This window comes from Carlito syrichta, unplaced genomic scaffold (assembly GCF_000164805.1).
Source record: "Carlito syrichta isolate Samal-C Ts95f unplaced genomic scaffold, Tarsius_syrichta-2.0.1 Scaffold302419, whole genome shotgun sequence".
NCBI lineage: Eukaryota > Metazoa > Chordata > Mammalia > Primates > Tarsiidae > Carlito > Carlito syrichta.
In genome coordinates, this window is record NW_007246515.1 from 267,087 (window position 1) to 273,120 (window position 6,034).

Consider the following 6,034-nt stretch of genomic DNA (forward strand, 5'->3'; position numbering starts at 1 on the left):
GGCGGGGAACATGGAGATGAGGGGGAATGGGGGGTCGGGGGACACGGAGAAAAGAGTTTTGCGTGCATATGTTAACATTAGCCATATTAACCAATTCTAAGTGTACAATTCAGTGACGTTAGTTGCATCCACAACGTTGTGCAGCCGTCACTACTGTTCCTAAGACCCCGTCATCTTCCCAGAGCCTCTGTAACCTTTAACGATAATCTCCCACCCCCCTCCACCCCAGGTCCCTGTTTAACCTCTAATCTACTTTTTGGCTCCATGAGTTTGTCTATCCTAGGAACCTATTAGTGGAATCATCAGTATTTGTCCTTTGGTGTTTTGCTTATTGCGTTTAGCACAGTCTTTTCTGGATTCTCCTTTGTTGTAACGTGAGTCAGGGTCCCTTGCTTTTCAAGGTGTCATGCTGTCCCGTGGTATGTGTGCACCACATCTTGTGTGTGCCACGTCTTGCTGATCAATTTCTTCATTGATGGACACTTGGGCTGCTTCCACTTTTTGCCCACTGTGAATAGTGCTGCAGTGGACATATTTGTTTGAGTCCTTATTTTCAATTCTTTCGGATGCGTACACCTACATTTGGGCTTGCTGGGTCTGTGACTGGGTCTGTCACTCTATAGTGATTCTGTATTTAATTTTTTGAGGAACTGCCTGACTCTTTCATGGCAGCTGTACCCGTTTTACATTCCCAGCACTGATATAAGAAGGTTCCATTTTCTCCCTGTTCTTACTCACGCTTGTTTCCTGTTGTTTTTTAATAGCCATCTAATCGGTTTGAAGTGGTAACTGGGTAGCTCATCTTGTGGTTTTGATTTGCATTTCCCTGAGGACTGACGATGTTCAGCATCTTTTCATGTGCTTGTTAGCAATTTGTGTGTCTTCTTTGGAGAAATGTCTGTCCAAGTCCCTTGCCCATTTTATAATTAGATTGTTTACTGTTTGTGAGTTGCAGGAATCATTTATATATTCTGGATATTAATTCTTCATCAAATATGTGATTTGCAAATCTTTCATTCAGTAGGTTATCTTTTCATTCTGTTGGTAATGTCCATCGATGTACAAAAGTTTTTAAGTATGATGAAATATATATATTTTGTTCTTTTGATAGCATATCATATAATCCATTGCTAAGTCAAAGTTATGAAGATTTACTCCTATATTTTCTTTTAAGAATTTTATGGGCTGGGCACGGTGACTCAACCTGTAATCCCAGCTCTTTGGTAGGCCGAGGCGAAAGGATTGCCTGAGCCTGGGGGTTCGAGACCAGCCAAGACAACTTGATAAGACCTCGTCTCTACGATAAATCACAAAAAAATTAGCCAGGCATGGTGGTATGCGTTTGTAGTTCCAGCTACTTGGAAGGCTGAGGTGGAAGAATCACCTGAGCCCAGCAGGTCAAAGCTGCAGTGGCCATGAGCATGTCACTGCATTCCAGCCTGGGTGACAAAGAGTGAAACTCCCAACTCAAAAAAAATAAAGAATTTTATGATTTTAGCTTTTAAGTCTAGCTCTTTGATCCTTTTTTTTTATGTGGTGTGAGGTTAGGGTTTCACTTCACTCATTGCATGTAGAAAGCCCATTGTCCTGGTGCAGTTTCTGTATCCAGTAGACAGGGCAACCTTGTCAAAAGTCAGGTTAGACGTGTTGGCTCACACCTGTAGCCCTAGCACTTTGGGGAGGCTACTTAGGAGGCTGAGATGGGAGGATTGCTTGAACCCAGGAGATCGAGGTTACAGTGAGCTTTGATCACACCACTGCATTCCTGAGTTCGACAACAGAGTTAGACCTTGTTTCAGACCAAAAGTAAATAAATAAGTAGGTCATAGATGTGTGGATTTATCTTAGGACTCTGCCTGCCTGCATTTTAGTACCACATTGTTTTGATTAGTGCAGCTTTGTGATAAGTTTTTCTATTTTACTTATTTTACTTTAATTAATTAATTAATTGATTTTGGAGTACAGTGACACCCTCATGGCCACCACAGTCTCAACCTGCTGGGCTCAGGCAATCCTTCCACCTCAACCTTCAAAGTAGCTGAAACTACAGGCATGCGCCACCACACCCAGCTAATTTTTTATTTATTATAGAGATGAGGTCTTGTCATGTTGCTCAGGCTGGTCTTGAACCTCTGGCCTCCGCCTCCCAAAGTGCAGAGATTATAGCTGAGCCACTGCTTCTGGCTTATTTTATTTTTTTGAGTTGGAGTTTCACTTTGTCAGGCAGGCTGGAGTGCAGTGGCATGATCACAGCTACTGCATTCTCAACCTGCTGGGCTCAGGTGATCTTTCCAAGTGGCTGGAACTACAGGTGTGCGCCACTATGCCTGTCTAATTTTTTGATATATTGTAGAGACAAGGACTCACCAAGTTGCCCAGGCTGGTCTTGAACCCCTGGGCAGTCCTCTTTCCCCCGCTTCCCAAAGTGTTGGGGTTACAGGCATGAGCCCCGCACCTAGCACTATTTTTTTTTATTTTTAGAGCTAAGATAGGGTCTTGCTCTGTCACCAAGTCTGGAGTGCAGTGGCATGATCTTGGCTCACTGCAGCCTCAACCCCCTGGGCTCAAGCTATTTTCCCAAGTAACTGGAACTATAGGCATGTGCCACCACACCTGGCTAATTTATTTTTATTTATTTATTTAATTTTTTTATTTTTTTGAGTTGGAGTCTCACTCTGTCGCCCAGGCTGGAGTGCAGTGGCCCGCTCCTGGCCACCGCAGCCTTGATGTCCTGGGCTCTGGCGATCCTTCTGCTTCAGCCTTCCAAGTAGCTGGAACTACACGCGCACGCTACCATGTCCAGCTAATTTTTTATTTATTGTAGAGACGAGGTCTTACCAAGTGGCCCAGGCTGATCTCGAACCCGCAGGCTCAGGCAATCCACTCGCCTCGGCCTTTCAAAGTGCTAGAATTACAGACTGAGCCGCTGAACCCAGCCAATTAAAAAAAATTTTTTTGTAGAGATGAGGATCTTGCTATGTTGTCCGGGCTGGTCTTGAATTCTTGGCCTCAAGAGATCCTCCTGCCTCAACTTCCCAAAGTGCTGGGATTATCAGGCATGAGCCACCACACTCGGCCTGTGATAAGTTTTAAAATGAAGAAGTGTGAGTCCTCCCTCTTGGGTCCTTTTCAGGTCTGTTTTGGCTATTCAGGGCCTCTTGCACTTCTGTGTGAATTTGAGGGCTGACTTTTCTATATCTGCAAACAAAGCTATTGGAATTTTGATAGGGTTTGCATTGAGTCTGTAGATTACTTTGGGCTGTGTTGATAGCCTAACAATATTAAATTTTCCTGTCTGAGAAGACAGAATGTCTTTGCATTTACTTAGGTCGTCTTTAATTTAACAGTGTTTTATAGTTTTTAGTGTGCAAGTCCTTCACCTCCTTAATTGGATTTATTCCTAAATATTTTATTCTTTTAAATGTTACTGTAGATGCAATTGCGTTTTTTTCTTTCTTTTTTGGATTGTGCATTGCAGTTGTATAGAGACACACTGATTTCTCTGTGTTCATCTTTTACCCTACAACTTGGCTTAATTCACCTGTTAGCTCAGAGAGCTTTCTTGTAGAACTCTATGGGAGTCTCTGCATGTAGGATGACATGGAAAATAGAATGCAGTTAGTTTTGCTTCTTTCCACCTTGAATGTCTTTTCTTTCTTTTTCTCATCGAATTGCTCTGGCTAGAGCTTCCAGTGCAGCATGGAATGGCAGTGGTGAACGTGAACACATAACGGGTCATTTTCTAGAGAAAGGCTTAAGGATGATTCATTAAGTAAGTAGATGTAGTCTAGAGTGGGAGTTGGCAGCCTTCTTAGGTAAATGGCCATAGAGTAAATGTTTTAGCCCCTGTCGGGGGAGAGGCAACTTGGGATTTAAAGTTAGCATTTTTGGTTGTCCAGGTAGAAATGTGGCTTCACGTTCCCACAGGACCTTCCTTGCTTCTCAGACTCAGTGGTCTTTCCTTTCGGGAGCACTCTAGAATGTTTTGTCAGCATCTGTCATGAGCAGTTCACAGACTGCCCTCATATGTCGGGCAACTTTCATGTGGAAGCAGGTGCAGAGATCAGGCTCTGGGGTGTAGGACTCTGGATTTGAATTTCAGCTGAACTACTCATTACCTGTGTGATCTTTGACTTGCTACTTAATCATCCAGAAGTTTTAGTTTCCTCATTTATAAAATGACTACTGTTGTTCATGGGGTTGTCGTAAAGATTAATGATGAGCTAATAAGTGCAAGGATTTATTTTGTTTTTACATTTATTTTTATTTTTAGAGAGAGGATCTTGCTGTGTTGCCTAGGCTGGAGAGTAGTGGCGTAATCATAGCTTACTGCAGCCTTGACCTCCTGGGCTCAGGCAGTCTTTTCTGCCTCAGCCTCCTGAGTAGCTGGGACTACTGCTGTGTGCCACCATGCCTGACTAACCTTTATTTTTTGTAAGTGATGCCGTCTTGCTGTGTTGCCTATCCTAGTCTGAAATCCTTGACCTCAAGAGATCCTTCTGCCTTGGCCTTTCAAAGCATTGGGATTATAGGCGGGAGCCACCTTGCCTGGCCTAAATGCAAAGATGTAGACAGTACAGGAGACATTGTAAAGCACTTTATAAATGTAATTCTTTTGATTTGCTTTCAGCCATTTAAAAACATAAAACCTGCCAGGCATGGTGGTTCACGCTTGTAATCCCAACACTTTGGGAGGCAGAATCCAGAGGATTGCTTGAGCCCAGGGGTTTGAGACCAGCCTAGGCAACTTGGAGAGACCTCGTCTCTACAATAAATCAAAAAATTTGCTAGGTATGATGGCACGTGCCTGTAGTTCCAGCTATTTGGAAGGCTGGGGTGTAAGGATCACCTGAGCCCAACAGGTCGAGGCTGCGGTGACCATGAGCATGCCCCTGCACTTCAGTCTGGGTGACAGAAGGAGACTCAAAAACCCCACAAAAACATAAAACCATGCATAGCTCACAGGATAAACCAAAGCAAGAGGTAGACCCTCCTGTAGTTTGCTCACCCTGATAGACGAGCTCTTGTATCGGGAGAGAATACAAATAAGAGCATCTTTTCTGGAAGGCATTTAGCGGTGTGTTTTAATCTTTTTTTGTTTTGTTTTTTGAATTGAAGTCTCACTCTGTCACCCAGACTGGAGTGCAGTGGAATGCTCACGGCCACCGCAGCCTCAACCTGCTGGGTTCAGGCGATCCTTCCACTTCAGCCTTCTAAGTAGCTAGGGCTACAGGTATATGCCACCACACCTGACTAATTGTTTTTTTTTTTTTTTTTTGAGTTGGAGTCTCACTCCGTCGCCCAGACTGGAGTGCAGTGGCCGCTCCCGGCCACCGCAGCCTCGCTGCTGGGCTCTAGCAATCCTTCTGCCTCAGCCTTGTAAGTAGCTGGAACTACAGACACGTGCTACCACACTCGGCTATTTTTTATTTATTGTAGAGGTGAGGTCTTGCCAAATTACCCAGGTGGGTCTCGAACCCGTGGGCTCAGGCAGTCTGCTCACCTCGGCCTCCCAAAGCGCTGGGATTATAGGCTGAGCCACCGAGCCCGGCCTAATTTTTTTGATGTATTGTAGAGATGAGGTCCTGCTAAGTTGCTTAGGCTGGTCTCAAACCTCGGCTCAGGCAATCCTCTTGCCTCCACTTCCCAAAGTGCTAGGAGATGTGTGCCACTGTGCCTGGCCTTTAATAATCTTTAAGTGGCTTTTTTTTTTTTTTTTTGAGGTGGTGTGATATTATGTTGCCCAAGCTGACCTTGAACTCCTGGGCTCAAGGAATCCACCCACCTCAGCCTCCCAAATATCTGGGACTACAGGTGCATGCTACAGCACCTGGCTGCCATCGAGGCTGGCAATATATCTAATTTTTTTTGCCCTATATTGATCTGTGTTTTGGGGATTTATTCTAACAACCTAATTAGAGATGCACAAGGGATATCACAGCTTTAATTTTAAAAACAAAAATTTAGGCCGGGGTTGGTGGCTCAGCCTGTAATCCCAGCACTTTGGGAGGCTGAGGTGAGTGGATTGCCTGAG

The 6,034-nt window shown here is 44.4% G+C and overlaps 1 protein-coding gene across 1 annotated transcript in view; it reads left to right on the plus strand.

The window, feature by feature from the left end:
* Positions 1 to 6,034, plus strand: part of LOC103258951 (M-phase phosphoprotein 8-like) — a 20,759-nt gene that overhangs the window by 2,891 nt on the left and 11,834 nt on the right. The window lies entirely within an intron of this gene.